Genomic DNA, 20763 nt, shown 5'->3' on the forward strand with positions numbered 1-20763 from the left:
TTCTTTGTCAACCAGCTTTTCTGGGGGTACTCCCCAATGTTTTAGTAGCAGGCAAAGTCAGATATTATGCCACTCATCTCAATTGTGCTGGGCCCACAAAATGCCCACCGCGGGGGTGCTCCCAGCTCAGGGCCCTGCGCCTCCAGGGAGGCTGCGGAACTGTGGGCTGCTCCCCGGCGGCTGTGAGGCGCTGCGGCTTGTGAAGGCGGCGTTTTTCCTCTCCAGAAGGGAGTCTCTGCCTCTTCCACCTCAATTAGGATTGTCCGTTGTTGCAGGAGTTCCTCTTATCCGGTTTTCAGTTCTGTCTCAGGGGTAATTTTTCCACGAGTAGTTGTAAATTGGCTGTGTCCTTGGCCGGAGGTGAGTTCAGAGTCTGCTTACGCCACCATCTTGACTTCTCCTCTGATGGGTGTTTTAAAAGTAAAAGTCAAGAAATGCATTTCTGAACTAGATTTCTCTATACTTCAAAAGAAACTTTGAATTAAATGTTAGAAAAATCAGAGCATGCCATCTTGGAAAAGATATTTTTAAATTATGAGGAAAACAGGCTTAAGCAAGCCACATACAAGCTTTTTCCTCATACTTTTTAAACTGTTGTTTTGGAACCAACTTGTCGTTCCTTTGTGTTTGCGCACATACACATTTGACAGAACACGGGCTATGTTAACACAAATATCGCCAATCAGAGCTCAAGGTAAATGTATTATAAATTATCTTTTCATTAGTTAATCCTGAATCTCTAGGTTCTTGGAAGTATGGTGAAATCACATTAATCAGAACGTCTCAAGGGACACATAAAGCTTTCAAATATATGAGGATTTGGATAATAAGGCAACCTGGCAAATAGAGCTTTGAACTTGGCAGTGTAGTCTGCTCCATCTACAGCACAGATTCACAAAGTATCCTTTCCATCTCCCTTGGTTTACAGACAGCCAACTAATGTGGCCAAGTCAGGCCACTAAACAAGGGTGTTATGTTCCAGGCTCGCTGAATTTGGAGTTTCAAGAGTAGCTTGTTTTTCCTCTTCATCAGTTAGCTAGGGTTGGAGCAATCCAAGAGTCAAAAACTTAACTATAACCTCAGGAGCTACAAAGTACAGTGCTTATAAAACTACCCAGCTATTTCTTCGAAGGTTTTACACCTACTAAAAGGCTGCCCCCTACATGTTGCTCAAAAAACACTGAATTGATGTGTGCTGGCACCATCACAAAACAGCATGCAGATAAGCTGATCTTAGAATCAACCAAAAATATATGGCACCTTCTGGATCTGCTAACAGTTTAGTAGGCAAATTAGCACAAGTAATTTTAGGTTTATTCAATTCCAACTAAAATATGATGGATATACCACAGCACTAACCAAAATCTTTTGAGAAGGTGGTCACAGACAAAGCTTCTTCAAGCATAAAGCTGTAAATCTGAGTTTTGTTGCCTGTGCAGGATTCCCAGGCAGGCCAAAGACCTATGGAACTAGAATTTGTCCCTTAGACTAGTATTGCTTAATATATTCATAAGGGATTTACAAAGCCCACAGAATTGTCCATTTTATAAAGCTGGAATGCTGTTGGCTTAAGTGTTACTTGGGACTTTTTAAAAAAATCATAAAATGACCTATTTTTACTTTATTGTTTTTTCTTGAAAAAATCTAATTAGGAAAAAGCAGATCTCATGTTTCTGTTGCATTGAAAGGTTTGAGCTTCATGATTAATAGTATTGGCAGCAGATAGTATAAACAGTCCTCCTTAAATGCATTTTGATTAAATGCATTTAGAGTTCCACTTAAGATGCATTTGCCATGTTCAATATGGTGCTAGACATGGGTGGAAAAACAGCAGATATTTTTCCAAGCAGGAGGCATGAGATTGCTAAAATCCTCAGGCTCTACCACAACATTAATTAGTGTGTTTCACCAACCAAGGCTGTAAGATTTGTAAATGAAATTCTAGAAGGGGCATCAAGCTAGAACAGGATATGGAAGCCAAATGGAAAACATGAACCAATAAAAGAAAAAAGCTAAACTAGCTACAAGTCTAAGTTTCGTCTTTGAAGTCAGTTCAAGTCTTGCATGCTTTAATCGTGATGTAATCTTAAGATGGTGGGTACAAACAAGAACTCAGAAACAGCCTTTGTAATTTTCGACCAATTGCACATGAATCAGTTTGTTGATGGCTGTACTGATTACACAGTGGTCTTTGCCGAATTACATCTGAATTAAAATCATCCTTCTCCTCACTGTGAAATATAATAATGAATACTTATCAATGAGAATAGTCATCCTCCAAACACTTACACCGCCCCCCTCAACACACACACACACAAAAATTTTTACACAGTATGTTACATTTTGTTGATAGGTCACATTATTTGTCTTAACAGCAGTAATGCATAAGCTCTTGCACGCTAGCACATTCTTCCTGTATGACAATGTGTTTGTTCCTTGTTTGTCCTGTCATTTGCCTCATTTCACATTTTAGTTAATGAGATGATTGCTTTTCTGTGTGCAAGAATATTTTTCTGAGGAGAGATAATTCTCTTGATTTGAAAAAAAATTATATTTCTGGCAGGATGGAAACTTCAAACACATATGGCATAAAAAAAAATGCCCATAATAGTCTTAATGGACAAAAAATTCTGCAATTAGAATCACAATCCACTAAATGCATTCTTCTTGTCTGCTGAGAAGCCTTAAAAATGAATAGTACACAAAATGAAAAAATGTATGCTGCATTTTTGTAACAATCCGTTTAAAATCCTCAGATGGAATAAGTGTTATCACTATGTTATGAACTGTTTTTCATATCAGTCAAATTAATTATTCTTTGAAAGAAACTTAAGCTATTCTCCTCTTTTGATGATAATGGAAGTTTAGTATATAAATGTTACTTTAGTTTTGAAAGAAGGGTACATAAACGCTAAAACAGATTTGATTAAAAATACTACAGTCTTAGTGCTCTTATGATAGGAATTGAATAGGTAGGTTTATATTCGTTTATAGAATGTATATATGAATAATTAACAAATAAGGGCACCCAACTAAGAACTACAATTATATAGGAATAGAGTGTGCCACATATACAGTGCAGAGTGACGTGATGGCAGCGCTTTTGTATTTAGACACTAAAAAATGTCTAATGTCTAAAATGTCTAATTAGACACTAAAATTAGGGACTAATGTCTAATTAGACACTAAAATTAGACACTAATGTCTAAAATGTCTAATAGACACTAAAAATGTCTAATTAAAAAATGTCTAAGAGTAACAAGAAAAAGTCATTGCTATGATTTTTTGATATGTAATTACAAAATTTCAGCCTCATTAAATTACTGAGTGTCAAATAAGTGCTGAGGTTATGAATAAGACATGTAAAGAAAAAATGCAACGCAATTGATAAGTACTGTAGCAAGATATGTGCAAGCTACCACGGCAAGACACAAGGGAAAAAGATCAGCTCAGGGGGGCGGCGGGGGGCCGGTGGATTGGGAGGAAAGGATCAGGGAAAGCTTAAGGAGAGAATGTTTGAACTGGGCCTTCGAAAAATGGGTAGCAGCTCTGTAGGTGGAAGAGGGAAAGCAATCCCAGGCAGACGGAACCGGTATGAAACTTCCATGACCTACTTGTGAGCTATAAGTAATTTGTTCAATGGTCCTCAAAGTGTGGTCTGTAGACTCCTTTTTCAGGGAGTCCATGAGGTCAAAACTATTTTCATAATAATACTAAGGTGTTGTGTGCCTTTTTCACTGTGCTGATATTTGTCCTGATGATGCTAATGCACTTTTGGGTAAAACCGCTGGCCCCTTTGTATGTATCAAGGCAGCGGCACTGAAATGATTGTATTCTTCACTTTTTTTTTTGGTGAGGAAGATTGGCCCTGAGCTAACATCTGTGCCCAACTTCCTCTATTTTATATGTGGGACGCCTGTCACAGAGTGGCTTGGGAAGCAGTGCATAGGTCCATGCCCAGGATCTGAACCTGTGAATCCTGGAGCAAGCGAACTGAACTACTACACCACGGGGCCAGCCCCCATGTATTCTTCACTTTTAAAGAAAGAAGAAGCCAGTTTCACTTAAGAATGCCCAAAAGTATTAACTTTATTAAACGTTGAGCCTTGAGTACACAGCTTTTTAATATTCAAATTGATGAAATGGGAAGTAAACAGAAAGCATGCCTGCTGCATACCAAAGTATAACGGTTATCGCCAGATAAAGCACTTGTGCAATTGTTTGAGTTTCCAGCTGACCTAATCACTGCTTCATGGAACATCATTTTCACTTGAAAGGACTGACATACAAATTATAGTTATTCAGATTTGGGTACTTGGCAGATGTATTCTCAAAAATGTACAAAGTGAGACTGTTACTTTGAGGAATACAACAGATGGTATTTTTCCCGATAATAAAATAAAAGCTTACAAGTGAAAATCAGAATTCTGAAAAAATTATATCTACCACTGTGAGTTTGACAGCTTCTCAACACTTAAAGATTTTTCTGATGAGATTGGTGGTGATTTTTTGATATTGTAAAATAAAATGTCAACATTTGAAACATCTGCATAACTCAGTGAACCACTTTTTTTTTTTTCCCAAAAGACCAATGCATAAGGTTACGAAATCCCACGTGAATGAAAAGATGTATTCCAAGAGCAACATAGACCAATGGATTTTCACATAGCAGAGTATGGAAAGTATTGATACGGTTTCGGATTCCATATTGCAACTAACCTTTAAGAATGTACCAGTTTTTAAGTGTTGGTGTAGTATAAAGAGGAATAGCCATAATTATCTGAGAAGGCTATTAAAATACTTCTCCCTTTTCCAACTACATATCTGTGTGGCTAGATTTTCTTCATATAGTTTGACCAAAACAACATATCACACAACAGTTTGAAAGGAAAAGCAGATATAAGAAATCAGCCATCTTTTATTAAACTAGACACTGAAAAGACTTGCAAAAATGTAAAACAATGCCACTCTTTTCCCTAAATTATATTGTTTCAAAAATAGTTTTTAAAAAGAAAAATGTATAATTTATGCTAACATTTATTATGTTTAATATGTTTATTATTGATATTTTAATAAATCTTTTTGAAAACTCTGGTTTCATTTTTAATTCAGCAAATATCAATAGACATAAACCACATAAACAAAAGATCTTTTTTTTGGAGATGGGAATTATATTTTATTTATTTATTTTATTGCAGTAATATTGGTTTATAACATTATATAAATTTCAGGTGTATATCATTATATTTCAATTTCTGTATAGATTACATCATGCTCACCACCCAAAGACTAATTACAATCCATCACTACACACATACACCCCATCATCCCTTTCACCCCTCTCTTCCTGTCTGATAATCACCAATCCAATCTGTCTCTATGTGTTTGTTTGCTGTTGTTTTTATCTCCTACTTATGAGTGAGATCATATGGTATTTGACTTTCTACCTCTGACTTATTTTGCTTAGCATAATACCCTCAAGGTGCATCCATGTTGTCACAAATGGCTGGATTTCATTGTTTCTTTTCTTTCCTTCTTTTTTTTTTTTTTGAGGAAGATTGGCCCTGAGCTAACATCTGCCAATTCTCCTCTTTTTGCTGAGGAAGATTGGCCCTGGGCTAACATCTGTGCCCATCTTCCTCCACTTTATATGGGACACCGCCACAGCATGGCTTGACAAGCGGTGTGTCAGTGTGCATCCAGGATCCGAACCGGCGAACCCGGGGCTGCCGCAGCGGAGCAGGCGCACTTAACCACTTGCGCCACCGGGCCAGCCCCTTGGATTTCATCATTTCTTATGGCTGAGTAGTATTCTTGTGTATATATATCACATCTTCTTTATGCATTCGTCCCTTGATGGGCACCTAGGTTGCTTCCAAGTCTTGGCTATTGTGAATAATGCTGCAGTGAGCATAGGGGTGCATGTATCTTTATACATGCATGTTTTCACGTTCTTTGGAAAAATACCCACCAGTGGAATAGCTGGATGGTATGGTAGTTCTATTCTTAATTTTTCTCCATAGTGGCTGCACCAGTTTGCACTCCCAGCAGCAGTGTATGAGAGTTCCCTTCTCTCCACATCCTCTCCAACACTTGTTGTTTCCTGTCTTGTTAATTATAGCCATTCTGTGGGGTGTGAGGTGGTATCTCATTGTAGTTTTGATTTGCATTTCCCTGATAGTTAATGATGTCGAACATCTTTTCATGTGCCTGTTGGCCATCTATATATCTTTGGAGAAATGTCTTTTCAGGTCTTTTGCCGATTTTTTAATTGTGTTGTTAGTTTTTTTGTTGTTGAGATGCATGAGTTCTTTACATATTTTGGAGATTAACCCCTTATCAGATGTATGGTTTGCAAATATCTTCTCCCAATTGTTAGGTTGTCTTTTCATCTTGTTGGTGGTTTCCTTTGCTGTGCAGAAGATTTTTAGTTTGAAGTAGTCCCATTTGTTTACTTTTTCTATTGTTTCTCTTGCCCGGTCAGACATGGTGCTTGAAAATATGTTGCTAAGACCAACGTTGAAGAGCATACTGCCTATGTTTTCTTCTAGAAGTTTCATGTTTTCAGGCCTTACATTCCAGTCTTTAATCCATTTGGAGTTAATTTTTGTGTATGGTGTAAGGTAAGGGTCTAGTTTCATTTTTTTGCATGTGGCTGTCCAGTTTTCCCAACATCATTTGTTGAAGATTTCTTTTCTCCATTCTATGTTCTTGGCTCCTTTGTCAAAGATTAGCTGTCCATAGATGTGTGGGTTTATTTCTGGGCTTTTGATTCTATTCCATTGATCTGTGTGTCTGTTTTTGTGCCAGTACCATGCTCTTTTGGTTACTATAGCTTTGTAGTATATTTTGAAATCAGGGAGTGTGATACCTCCAGCTTCGTTCTTTTTTCTCAGGATTCCTTTAGGTATTCGGAGTCTTTTGTTGTTCCATATAAATTTTAGGATTCTTTGTTCTAGTTCTGTGAAAAATGTTGTTGGAACTTTGATAGGGATTGCATTGAATCCATAGATTGCTTTAGGAAGTATGGACATCTTAACTATGTTAATTCTTCCAATCCAAGAGCACGGAATATCTTTCCATTTCTTTGTGTCCTCTTCAATTTCTTTCAGCAATGTTTTATAGTTTTCTGTGTACAGATCATTCACCTCTTTGGTTAAGTTTATTCCTAGGTATTTTATTCTTTTTGTTGCAATTGTAAATGGGATTATATTCTTAATTTCTCTTTCGCCTACTTCATTGTTTGTGTATAGAAATGCAACTGATTTTTGCATGTTGATTTTGTATCCTGCAACTTTACCATATTCGTTTATTACTTCTAAAAGTTTTTTGGTGGATTCTTTAGGGTTTTCTATATATAAAATCATGTTATCTGCAAATAGTGACAGTTTCACTTCTTCCTTTCCAATTTGGATCCCTTTTATTTCTTTTTCTTGCCTGATTGCTCTGGCTAGGACTTCCAGTACTATGTTAAATAGGAGTGGTGACAGTGGGCATCCTTGTCTGGTTCCTGTTCTTAGAGGGATAGCTTTCAGTTTTTCACCATTGATGATGATATTAGCTGTGGGTTTGTCATATACGGCCTTTATTATGTTGAGGTATTTTCCTTCTATACCCATTTTATTCAGAGTTTTTATCATAAATGGATGCTGTATCTTGTCAAATGCTTTCTCTGCATCTATTGAGATGATAATGTGATTTTTATTCTTCATTTTATTAATGTGGTGCATCACGTTGATTGATTCGCGAATGTTGAACCATCCCTGCATCCCTGGAATAAATAGCACCTGATCATGGTGTATAATCTTTTTTTTTTTTTTTTTTTTTTTTTTTTTTTTTTTTGTGAGGAGATCAGCCCTGAGCTAACATCTGCCAATCCTCCTCTTTTTTTTTTTTTTTTTTGCTGAGGAAGACGGCCCTGGGCTAACATCGGTGCCCATCTTCCTCCACTTTATATGGGACGCCGCCACAGCATGGCCTACCAAGCAGTACCTCGGTGCGCGCCCGGGATCCGAACCAGCGAACCCCGGGCCGCCGCAGCGGAGCGCGCGCACTTAACCGCTTGCGCCACCGGGCCGGCCCCTGTATAATCTTTTTAACGTATTGTTGTATGCGATTTGCTAGTATTTTGTCGAGGATTTTTGCATTGATGATCATCAGTGATATTGGCCTGTAATTTTCTTTTTTTGTGTTGTCCTTCTCTGGTTTTGGTATCAGGGTAATGTCGGCTTTGTAGAATGAGTTAGGGAGCTTCCCCCTGCCTCAATTTTTGGGAAGAGTTTGAGAAGGATACGTATTAAGTCTTCTTTGAATGTTTGGTAGAATCGACCAGGGAAGCCCTCTGGTCCTGAACTTTTATTTTTGGGGAGGTTTTTGATTACTGTTTCGATCTCCTTACTGGTGATTGGCCTATTCAAATTCTCTATTTCTTCTTGATTCAGTTTTGGAAGGTTGTATGATTCTAAGAATTTATCCATTTCTTCCAGATTGTCCAATTTGTTGGCATATAGCTTTTCATAGTATTCTCTTATAATCTTTTGTATTTCTAAGGTGTCTGTTGTAATTTCTCCTCTTTCATTCTATTTTTTGGGGAGGAAGATCAGCCCTGTGCTAACATCTGCCAATCCTCCTCTTTTTTTGCTGAGGAAGACTGGCCCTGGGCTAACTTCCTCCACTTTATATGGAACGCTGCCACAGCATGGCTTGCCAAGTGGTGCGTTGGTGCGCGTCTGAGATCTGAACTGGCAAACCCTAGGCCGCTGCAGCAGAGCGTGCACACTTAACTGCTCGCGCCACCAGGCCAGCCCCTCCTCTTTCATTTCTGATTTTACTTATTTGAGCCTTCTCTATTTTTTCTTGGTGAGTCTAGCTAAAGGTTTGTCAATTTTGTTTATCTTTTCAAAGACCCAGCTCTTGGTTTTATTAATTTTTTCTATCTTTTTTTTAGTCTCTATTTCATTTATTTCTGCTCTGATTTTTATTATCTCTTCTACTGATTTGGGGCTTTGTTTTTTCTTCTTTTTCCAATTCCTTTAGGTGCCTTGTTAGATTGTTTATTTGAGATTTTTGTTGTTTGTTGAGAAAGGCCTGTATTGCTATAAACGTCCCTCTTAGAACCGCTTTTGCTGTATCCCACAAATTCTGGCATGTCGTATTTTCATTTTCATTTGTCTCCACTTATTTTTTGATTTCTCCTTTGATTTCTTCATTGACTCCATCGTTGTTCAGTAGCATTTTGTTTAATCTCCACGTATTTGTGGCTTTTCTGATTTTCTTCGTATAGTTGATTTCTAGTTGCATACCGTTGTCATCATAAAAGGTGCTTGGTATTATTTCAATCTTCTTAAATTTATGGACACTTGTTTTGTGGCCTAAAATGTGATCAATCCTGGAGAATGTTCCATGTGCATTTGTAAAGAACATGTATTCTTTGGTTTGGGGATGGAATGTTCTGTATATATCTACTAGGTCCATCTGTTCTAGTGTGTCATTTAAGGCCAATGTTTCCTTATTGATCTTCTGTTTGGATGACCTATCCGTTGGTGTAAGTGGAGTGTTAAAATCCCCTACTATTATTGTCTTACTATTTCTCTTTTTATGTCTGTTAGTAATTGCTTTATATATTTAGGTTCTCCTACGTTGGGTGCATAGATATTTACAAGTGTTATATCCTCTTGTTGGATTGTTCCCTTGATCATTATGTAGTGCCCTTCTTTGTCTCTTGTTATAGTTTTTGTTTTAAAGTCTATTTTGTCTGATATGAGTATTGCTACCCCAGCTTTCTTTTCATTGCCATTTGCGTGGAGTATCTTTTTCCATCCCTTCACTTTCAGTTTGTGAGTGTCTTTAGGTCTGAAGTGTGTCTCTTGTATGCAGCATATATATGGGTCTTGTTTTTTTATCCAATCAGCCACCTTTTGCCTTTTGATTGGAGCATTTAGTCCATTGAGATTTAAAGTAGCTATTGATAAGTATATACTTACTGCTGTTTTTTAACTTTTTTCTCTTAGTGTTTTCGTAGTCCTTCTCTGTTCCTTTCTTCTCTTGCTCTCTTCCCTTGTGGTTTGATGGCTTTCTTTAGTATTACATTTGGGTACCTTTCTCTTAGTTTTTTGTGTATTTATTATAGGTTTCTGGTTTGTGATTACCATGGGGTCCATATACAGTAACCTACGTATATAGGAATCTATATTAAGTTGATGGTCTCTTTAGTTTGACCTCTGTCTGAAAGCTCTACTCTTTAACTCCCCTCCTCCCTCCTTTTATGTTTTTGATATCATATCTAACCTCTTCTTTGTGTATTTGTATCCACTATGCTCTTATCGTGGAAATAGATACTTTTTCCTATTTGTGGTCTTCTCTTTTCCCCTTAAATAAGTCCCTTTAGCATTTCTTGCAGTACTGGTTTATTGGTGACAAAGTCCTTTAATTTTTGCTTGTCTGGGAAACTTTTTCTCTCTCCTTCCATTTTGAGTCATAACCTTGCTGAGTAGATTATTCTTGTCTGTAGGTTTTTTCCTTTTAGCACTTTAAATATATCATGCCACTTTCTTCTATCCTGTAAGGTTTCGGCTGAGAAGTCAGATGATACCCTTATGGGGTTTCCTTTGTATGTAACTTGTCTTTCTCTTGCAGCATTTAGGATTCTCTCTTTATCTTTAATTCTGGACATTTTAATTATGATGTGTCTTGGTGTGGGCCTCTTTGGGTTTATCTTGTTTGGGGCTCTCTGTGCTTCCTGTGCCTGAACGTCCATTTCCTTCCTTAGCTTAGGAAAGTTTTCATCTATTATTTCTTCAAATAGATTCTCTGCCCCTTTGCCTCACCCTTCTCCTTCTGGGACACCTATAACATGGATGTTAGTGCTCTTGATGTTGTCCCAGAGGTCCCTTAGACTGTCCTCACTCTTTTTAATTCTTTTTTCTTTTATCTGTTCAGCTTGGGTGATTTCTTCTAGTCTTTCGTCCAGCTCGCAGATCCATTCTTCTGTATCCTCTACTCTGCTTTTAAGTCTCTCTAGTGAATTTTTCATTTCCAGTATTGTATTCTTCATTTCTGATTGGTTCTTTTTTATATCTTCCATTTCTTTGTTGACGTTCTCACTGAGCTCATCCATTCTTCTCCCAAGATCAGTGAGCATCCTTAACACTCTTTGTTTGAACTCTCTGTGAGGTAGGTTGCTCATTTCTGTTTCCCTTAGTTCTTTTTCTGGGATTTTGTCCCGTTCCCTTCCTTGGAACATATTCCTTTGCCTCCTCATTTTGCCTCTTTCCCTGTGCTTGTGTTTATGTATTAGGTAGGTCAGCTACGTCTTCTGCTGCTGGAGAGGTGACCTTATATAAGTGATGCCTTAGGAGGCCCTGCAGTGTGCTTCCCTCAGTTCTGAATGTTCCAGGAGTGACCCCTATGTGGGCTACGTGTGTCCTTCTGTTGTGGCATGTTTGCTCTCACTGTAGGTGCCCAGGAAGGTGAGCTGTGCCCCTGGTGAGCTGTTGCAATACTCAGCTGCTTGTAGTTGTTGTGGGCACTTCAGTCTCTTTATCAGGTGTGGGGAGCCCCACCACAGTTGGCTGCAAGTTCTAATACCACATTTGTGTTGCAATATTTCTTTTAAGTGAGTAGGCCCCCAGCGTGGCAGGTTGTTGGGTTCAGGGGCTTATAATTGCTATAAGCCTCCAGCCTTTAGGTCTCTTGTCAACTCCCTGAGGATTGCAGTTGGGTGGGGCTGGCCTCAGGGATGGGAGTACCCAATTGTTTCAGGCTTTGGACAGTGAGGCAAACCCCCTATGTGGGTCTTTGAGAAGCACAAGTCTTCTGCAGTTGGCAAGCCCCACCGCCCACAGGTCCACACACACAGTCAACACAGTGCTGCCCCGTGTGAATGCCCCGACACCTGAAGTGGACCCTGTCTCTCCAAGGTGGGAGCCCCACACTCTCCACCCACTCCTTGCACACGTCCTGCCCCACAGAGGTGGACCCACTCACCAGGCTGTGAAGAATCCAGGCAGCTCACTTAGCAGGCCCACATGTTACCTAAGGGCTTATTGTTGGGTGGGTCCAGTCCCTAAGGTGGGCTGCCTGCCCTGGCTGAGCTGGATTAAATTGGTGCTCTAGTGTGTGGGGCAGACCCTGGGCGAGCAGGCCCCAAGGAGAACTCCAATGGCATCTGCCAGCGTCTATGTCAGCACACCCACACCATGCCACTACAATGGCCAATGCCACTGTCCCAGTCCCTGGAGAGGTCTCACCTCTCACTGAGATGCACTCAGAGCCTATCAGGTGAGTCTCTCTTCACCAAAGCACTGTGCACCTTTCTTTCTGGTGACTTTAGGTTGCTTTCTGAAATGAGTGAATTTGTGCATGGGCCCTTTAAGAGCTGGTTTTAATTTCTTTATGAACCAGTTTTTTGGGGGGTACTCTCAAATGTTTTAGTAGGAAGCAAAGTCAGATATTATACCACTTGTTTTGATTGTGCTGGGTCCAAAAAATGCCTACAGCGGGGGCACTCTCCGGCTCAGGGCCCCACTCCTCCAGGGAGGGCTGCATACCTTTGGGCTGCTCCTGGGCAGCCGTGAAATGCTGTGGCTTGTGAAGGTGACGTTTTTTTCTCTCCAGAAAGGAATTTCTGTGTCTTCCACCTCAATTAGGATTGTCGTTTGTTGCAGGAGTTCCTCTTATCCAGTTTTCAGTTCTCTCTCAGGGGTAATTTTTCCACGAGTAGTTGTAAATTGGCTGTGTCCGTGGAAGGAGGTGAGTTCAGAGTCTGCCTATGCTGCAATCTTGACTTCTCTCGACTGTATATGCTTTATAACACCTCCTTCTGAAAATCCCACAGATACAATAACAAAGAATCCTAAAGAGAATTAATGTGTAACAGTATTGAGGATGGAAAAGCAACTCATCAGTGCACCAGAGATTTTGACAATATTTATAAGGTGGAAAGCTGATAGGATCATGTTGACATATAAACCAGAGCAGAGAACAGAAACAATACAATTATGATAGTTTGAAAAGGGAAGAGTGGGCAACACATAGTAGTCACAATTCATCCTCTCAGCAGGAATTGTGAAGACACCTTGTACAATGGACTGAATGTTTATATCTCCCCAAAATTCATATGCTGAAATCCTAATCTCCAATACGATGGTAAAGGAGATAGGCCCTTGAGAGTTATTAGGTCACGAGGGTAGAGCCCTATATGAGTAGGATTAGTGCCCTTATACAGGAGACCCCAAAGCGCTCCCTTCTCCCTTCTGCCATGTGAGCACACAGTAAGAAGACAGCCATCGATGAACCAGGATTCTCATCAGAAATAGAAACTGCTAGCACCTCGATCTTGGACTTCTCAGCCTCCAGAACTGTGAGAAACAAACTTCTGTTGTTTATAAGCCACCCAGTCTATGGTATTCTGTTATAGCAGCCAGAACTAAGACCCTTTGTTAGATCCTGATTCTACTCTACAGGAGGAACTCCTTTGTCCCTAGTCCTCTGGGGCCCCTGGCTTTGCTTTCTGAGAAAATTTTCCTTATCTATTATTCTCTAGGCCACATCTGAAGTTGGCATTGGAAAGTAGACCTCTTTGGAGACTGTACAAATTTCACAGCCTGCTTATGATGATGCAAGTTTGGGGGGCCTGGAGGTTGTTTTATAGATTGAAAAACTACAGGCATTTTCAGGCCAGGTTTGTGGTTATGTTGAGAATACAATTCCATTTAAAATTTAGTAAGTTTTCAGTTTATTTACTACCAGTTGGTTCCATGTCAAAATCTCTTCTGGTCACAGTTCTTAAACCTGCCAACCTCTTATTTTATTTATTCATTTCTGTGCTTAGCACATTTCTATCTCTTATTTTAATGGTGGCTATTTCTAAGGTCATCTAAAACAATGGGCTAGATTAGGAAGGCAACACCTCTATTTTGACCTTTGTTACAGGGCCACCACTGCAGATGAAAAGTCTTAAAGAAAAACTTTTGAAAAGGGCACTTACCAAAGGTTCTACTTTATGGGGCATAGTTGCAGTTGACATTCCCAACTTTGATGGTCCAAATTATTAGATTTTATATCAATTTTAATTGCAAGCCACAGTCAGAGAATGTGACTCCCTTAACTTCCATTTCTACTTGTGAACAGGTTAATTCTTGCCTGATATATACTTCATGGTACCTTGCTAAAAGCAGCAAGGACCATCCAACACACACACACACACCAATATTTTTTTTTTTTCTTTTGGACCACTTCCTTTAGAAAGCTATGGGCACAGCAAGCACACGGTCTGCCTTTCAAGTTATCAGAAGTAACGGTTTCACCAAATATTCTGCTATGACATTACAAAAGTCACCAGCTTTCTAGCCTTTGATTATCTGTTTCTTTGCCGCACACTGATGGACTGCTTAATCAATGTCACATACTTTAGATTTTTGTTATGGCAGTACCCTAATCCTGGTAGTAATTTGTGTATAGATAAGGTAGAGGATAAGATGTTGCGACAAAAAGGCACAAAAATAAAATGACTCAAGCAAGACAGGGATTTGCTTTCCTCTCACATAACAGTCCAGAGCAAGGCATCTCTCCTTCATAAGGTCATCAAGAGACCCAAGCTACATAATTGCTTAGAGAGGTGCCCTCAACTATACGGTGGGACGTTGTCAGCCAGCACCACAGATGTGACCCAGTTTACAGGAAGAGGAAAGAGAAAATGGTTGGCAAGCATTTTCATTTTTAAAAGACTTGCATAGACATTTCACACTTCTGCTCACATCCTCTTGGCCTGACGTTGGTCACATGGCCATATCTACCTGTGAGGTAAATTGGGAAATGGCAATTGACTCTAGTTAGGTAGTTATGGGCACAGCTAAAACTTGGGGATTCCATTACTAAAAGGAATAAGAGTAGGAAAGATGTTGGGAAACAGCAGTCTCTATACAAAGGGGGTAAGAAGGGAGATTACCACTCAATATCATCATGTACTGTTGAATTTTTTTTTTTTTTTTACTAAGTACGTACACTAGAGTTTTATAATAATTATAATAATAAAGAAGTTTCTAAAACAGTAACTATTTCAGGCCAGGCCTTCACTCTAAGTATTTGACTATGGAAAAGGAAATAGCATAGAAGCAGAATTTTTCTTTTCATCTTTTGATCTAAGGTTCTAATTCAAAATATAGAAATAATTGCTTATTTAGGAATACACCAAAACTCTATAGACAGTTACACATTAAAAAGCTTCAATATTAGAAACTCATAGAATCACATAATTTTAAAGCTAAAAAAAGGGACCCTCTGTTCTTTATACATAAGTAAACTGGGACTCAAAGAAGTAAAATAAATGGCCCCAAATCAGAAAGGTAGTAGCAGATCCAAGATTAGAACCAAATTCTACTGAATCCTCGGACATATACCAACTGAGATATTTTTGAAGCAGAAAGATCACTGTAATTTTTAAAATAGTATGCCAATTAAGGAAAAAAACAATTATTCACAGATTATGTACTATAAAGAAATTTTCAATTGTGATAAATGATAAAGATACACATTTAAGAACTATAACATGAAGTAGGTTATACCTTTAACACTAAATTTGTTTATTAAAAAATAATATACACAAGCTGAATCTGACCCAACTGGCCAAATTACTTTTGTATTACTTCACTATTATATTTATTTCAAAATACATTTATTCACCCCAAACAATAATGTAAACAAAGTAAGAGCTTAATTTTCCCATCTTTTGAAGGGTATAAGTTAACATCGTATACATAGTAATTTGTGTGTTTTCAAAACCTAGGACTCTTCCAAAAGTAAGTTGTCTTTTCTTTATGCGAACTCATAAAATCAAGAAATATCAGATGCAAACATATAGCACAATTAGAATTTATTTATTTATGTGTACAAACCCAAGTCAGATTTAAGGGCACTTTTAAGATTACCTAAAATATAGTATATGTTATAGTAAATGTAAGTAAAGAATTTAAGTTTTATTAATTCAACAAACATTGGCTGAGCATCTAACTTAGGCATTATACTTCCAAAGATGATGTAAAAGAAGAGAAATTATTGGTGTAATGTAGATACTCAATAAAACAAATAAGTTATTCTTAGTTAGAAGGCACTGTTGGTAGTGTTATGGAGCCAGCAGGTGTGAAACCTTTTTAAAAAAATGACACGCTAGGGAACTAGAAGTTAAAGTTCCATTGTAATCAGAAATTTCAAAAAATAAAACATAGTGGTTCTCAACTAGGAATGATTTGTCAATGTCTGGGGTTATTTTGGGTTTTCACAACTGGGGAGGTGCTACCGGCATACAGTGCATAGAGGCCAGAGATACTGTTAAACATCCTACATGGCACAGGACAACCCTCCACAACAAAGTATTAGCTGGCCAAAAATGTCAATAGTGCCGAGGTTGAGAAACCCCGGCCTAAAGTGATTTAAGTGATTTAATAAGCATTAATTTCTTCTCTGAAAGACATGATGACACATAGATGTATTTTCATAAATATGAAAAATGATGTACATAGAACAAAGATTATACACTTTACATAAAATTGCCATATTACTATGTATTTATAATTACAAAAACTAATGGCATATTTTTGTGAATAGCATTATATTGAACTTTCTTAGATGAGCAGTGATTTTTATCTTCCTATGATTTTACAGTGGAGATATTTCCTTCATTTTTCAACAAATATTTAATGAACATCTATTTTTCTAAATATTCTATGTAAGGTGCTGGAATGAAAATTCAAGTAACAGTTTTATTGGGGAAACAGGCATGTGAACAAAAAATTACAATCAATGTGACTAGTGTTATTATAGAGTAATGAACAAGCTATAGTGGTAGGACAGAAGAAAGAGTGATAACTTCTGTAGCTGTTTGAGGGATCTAGGATAAGAGAAGAATATCAAAGACAGCTTCCTAGAGGAATAAGTACCTGATCTGAATGTTTGTATAAGACAAGAGGGCCTTATACATATGTCATCCTAAGTAAGAAACTTCTATTTTATCAATAACAGGTTTACCAATCATCTCAATGAAGCATTTAGGCAAGGTAATATCATAGTAAGGTGTGCATTTTAGAAAGATTGCTCTGAGAACAGGTGGAGGGTGGCCAGGCAGGAGAAAGAGATGCTAATTAGGACTCAGATCCAAGGTGATAAGAATCTGGAATAAGGCAGTCATCCAATGGGAGAGGAAGAAGGAGAAGAAGATGTATTGAAGAGATGTTAAAAAGAATCAGTAGAACCACAGTCAGAAGATATTTCTTGAGCACACTAATATAAGGAAATTGCCTCTAGTGGCAAAAATTGAGATTAGCCCACGCTGTGGGATGCTTTGAGGGTAGGCCAAAAATGAACATTTAAACATATATAATATAAAAATTGCAATCAATTTAATATATACATATAACACAATAAAAATTTTAAATTAATAAACCAAGTTTTCTTAATTTTATCTTAATAAAACTGACTACAGAATACTTTAAAATACTGGTGTCAAACTTCAGGGCCCCATCCAACATGTAAAGAGTGCAGAAGTCATCACTACCATCCTCACAACAAGAAAAAAGCTAAACAAACTGAAAATCAACAACTCTTCTTGGATCCTTCAAAGAATTATGGTAACAGGGCAAACTTCTGCCTCTAAAACTGGAGAGACAGACAGGCTTTCTAAAACAGAGGAGACAGAGCATCACAGCTTACTGGGAGCAGAAGTCCAGGGGCAGAAGCCAGGAGCTAGAGCTAATTTCAGCAGGAACACTTTAAATTCTAACTGATGAATTGCTTGAGGCTCAGTGTAGACTATCTTGGGAGTTAAAAACTTCCAGGGGCCCCCACATTCTTAAGTTTTACTTCCAGGAGCTCTACCAGGTTCTCACTGTAAAGATCAGAGAAAAACTCCCTCCTGCTTCTGGTAGGGGGAGGAGTAAAGTAAGCATTTTGGAATACACCCAGAGTTCTCTGTTCTTCCTAACAAGGCCTGCCCTCAAGGGAAAGTATTTCACCACAGCCTAACAGACTGGGGTTTTACCAAAGCCTCAATGACCTGGGGGAAGGGAAATACCCAACTCAGGCTCACTGAAAGACTGAGATCTAATCACAGGACTATAAAATGCTTCCTCTCCTCTCATATTCTATTGCCATATCAATAGTGCTCCTGTATAATAACAGGCATTACAGCTAAAAGAACTGCAAGCCTCAGACCCTATGAAGAACTCTAGGAAAAACCAAAACAACAGAGGAGACAAAAACAAGGACACAGGAAATTTCAGCTTCTAATACCACAGGTACAGCAAATACAGCCTAACTCCTAGCCAGATAAACAAAAATCCTCACATGAAAGGCCCATATACGTCAGTTCCTTTTACCTGATACATCATGTCTTGCTTTCAACAAAATATTGCAAGGCATGCTAAAAGGCAAAAAAAAAAAAAAAAACCCCAAAACACAGTCTGAAGTGAGAAATCAACCATCAGAATAAAATTCAGATATGGTAGAGATTTTGTAATAATCCGACCAGAAATTTAAAATGACTATGATTAATATGCTAAGAGATCTAATAAAAAAGTGGACAATGGGGCCAGCCCTGTGGCGTAGCGGTTAAGCGTACACGCTCTGCTGCTGGCGGCACGGGTTCAGATCCTGGGCATGCACAGAGGCACCACTTGCCAGGCCATGTTGTGGCGGTGTCCTATATAAAGTGGAGGAAGATGAGCACAGATGTTAGCCCAGGGCCAGTCCTCCTCAGCAAAAAGAGGAGGATTGGCATGGATGTTAGCTCAGGGCTGATCTTCCTCCCCCCCCAAAAAAAAGTGGACGACATGCAAGAATAGATGGGTAATGTAAGCAGAGAGATGGAAATTCTAAGAAAGAATCAAAAGGAAATGCTAGAAATTGAAAACACTGTAACAGAAATGAAGAATGTCTTTGATGGGCTTATCAGTAGACTAGACACAGCTGAGGAAAGAATCAGTGAGCTTGAAGAGAGGTCAACAGAAAATTCCAAAACTGAAATGAAAAGAGAAAAAAAAAATGAAAAAGAACAGAACATCCAAGAACTGTGGGACAATTACAAAAGATGTAACATGTGTGTAATGGAAATACCAGAAGGAGAAGAAAGAGAAAGAAGGAGAAGAAATATCTAAAGTAATAATGACTGAGAATTTTCCAAAATTAATGACAGATACCAAACTACTGATCCAGGAAGCTCATAGAACACAAGCAGGATATATATCAAAAAATCTACACCTAGATGTATCATATTTGAATTGCAGAAAATCAAAGACAAAGAGAAAATCTTGAAAGAAGCCGGGGACAAGATAAGAATTGCAAACTTCTCCTCAGAAACCATGCAAGCAAGAAGAGCGTGGAGTGAAATATCTGAAGTGTTGAAAGAAAAAAACCACTAACCTAGAATTCTGTATCCAGTGAAATTATCCTTCAAAAGTGAAGGAGAAATAAAGACTTTCTAAGGCAAACAAAAATTGAGGGAATTTGTCTCCAGTAGACCTGCCTTGCAAGAAATGTTAAAAGAAATTCTTCAGCAAGAAGGAAAATGATATAGGTCAGAAACTCGGATCTATCTACGTAAAGAAGGGAAGAGCACTGGAGAAGGAATAAATTAAGGTAAAATAGTATGTATTATTTTTCTTATTCTTAATTGACCTAACAAAAAACAGTTTGTTCAAAATAATAACAGCAATAATGCACTCAGTGATTATAACTTAGGATAAGTGAAATGAATTGACAGCAATGTGATAATGGACAGGAGGAAGGAACTGGACATACTCTATTATAAGGTACTTGCACTACATGAAGCGGTATAGTGTTATTTGAAAGTAGATTTTCATTAGTTGTAAATGTATATTGCAAACTCTAGAGCAACCAATAAGAAAATTTTAAAAAGAAGTATAATTGATATGCTAAGAGAGGAGAGAAAAAGAAATCACATAAAATGCTCAATTAAAACCAAGAGAAGGCAGAAAAAGAGTGGAACACAAAAAAAGAAATGAAGAACAAGGGCAACAAATGGAAAACAGATACAAACTTCACAGCAACTATGGGGCATGTGGCGGTACGGAAGCAGAGGAAAACACAGGGTTCCAATGCTCTAAAAGAAAAAGAAAGTGTCCAGGGCCCAGCCCGGTGGCACAGTCTTGAGTTTGAGTGCTCTGCTTCGGCAGCCCAGGGTTCGCGGGTTTGGATCCCAGGCGCGGACCTACACACCACTTATCAAGCCACAATGTGGCAGGCATCCCACATATAAAGTAGAGGAAGATGGGCACAGATGTTAGCCCAGGGCCAAACTTCCTCAAAAAGAGGAGGATGGCAGTAGATATTAGCTCAGGGCTAATCTTTATCACCAAAAAAAAATTTTTTTAAAGTGTCCAAAAACCACTGCTTTAGGAAAAAAAAAAAAAAGAGCTCTGAAGTGTGCCACCTGATGCTTTCCCTCTTTAAAACATCTCACTCTTTAGAGAATTAGGAATGGCAGTTTCTACTTTGAAAATATTTTCTGGGATTACACTAGAATTGAAGTCCAATGCCTCCAATCCAGTAATCCAGATCACGGTCCTTCAAGCTTCTGAGTCCTGAGGTCTACAGATGGTGAAGGTTCATCCTCCCACATCATTTCTTACACACTCTCCTTTCCCCCGCCCCTCCAGGGAAGCGGATAGGTGGGTATATGTCTGGGTTCTCTCTGCTGCAAGTATAACTCCAGTTAATAAGAGGGCTTTTACCTTTTAAATCTCTTCTCTTGCT

This window comes from Diceros bicornis, chromosome 21 (assembly GCF_020826845.1).
Source record: "Diceros bicornis minor isolate mBicDic1 chromosome 21, mDicBic1.mat.cur, whole genome shotgun sequence".
NCBI classification, from domain to species: domain Eukaryota; kingdom Metazoa; phylum Chordata; class Mammalia; order Perissodactyla; family Rhinocerotidae; genus Diceros; species Diceros bicornis.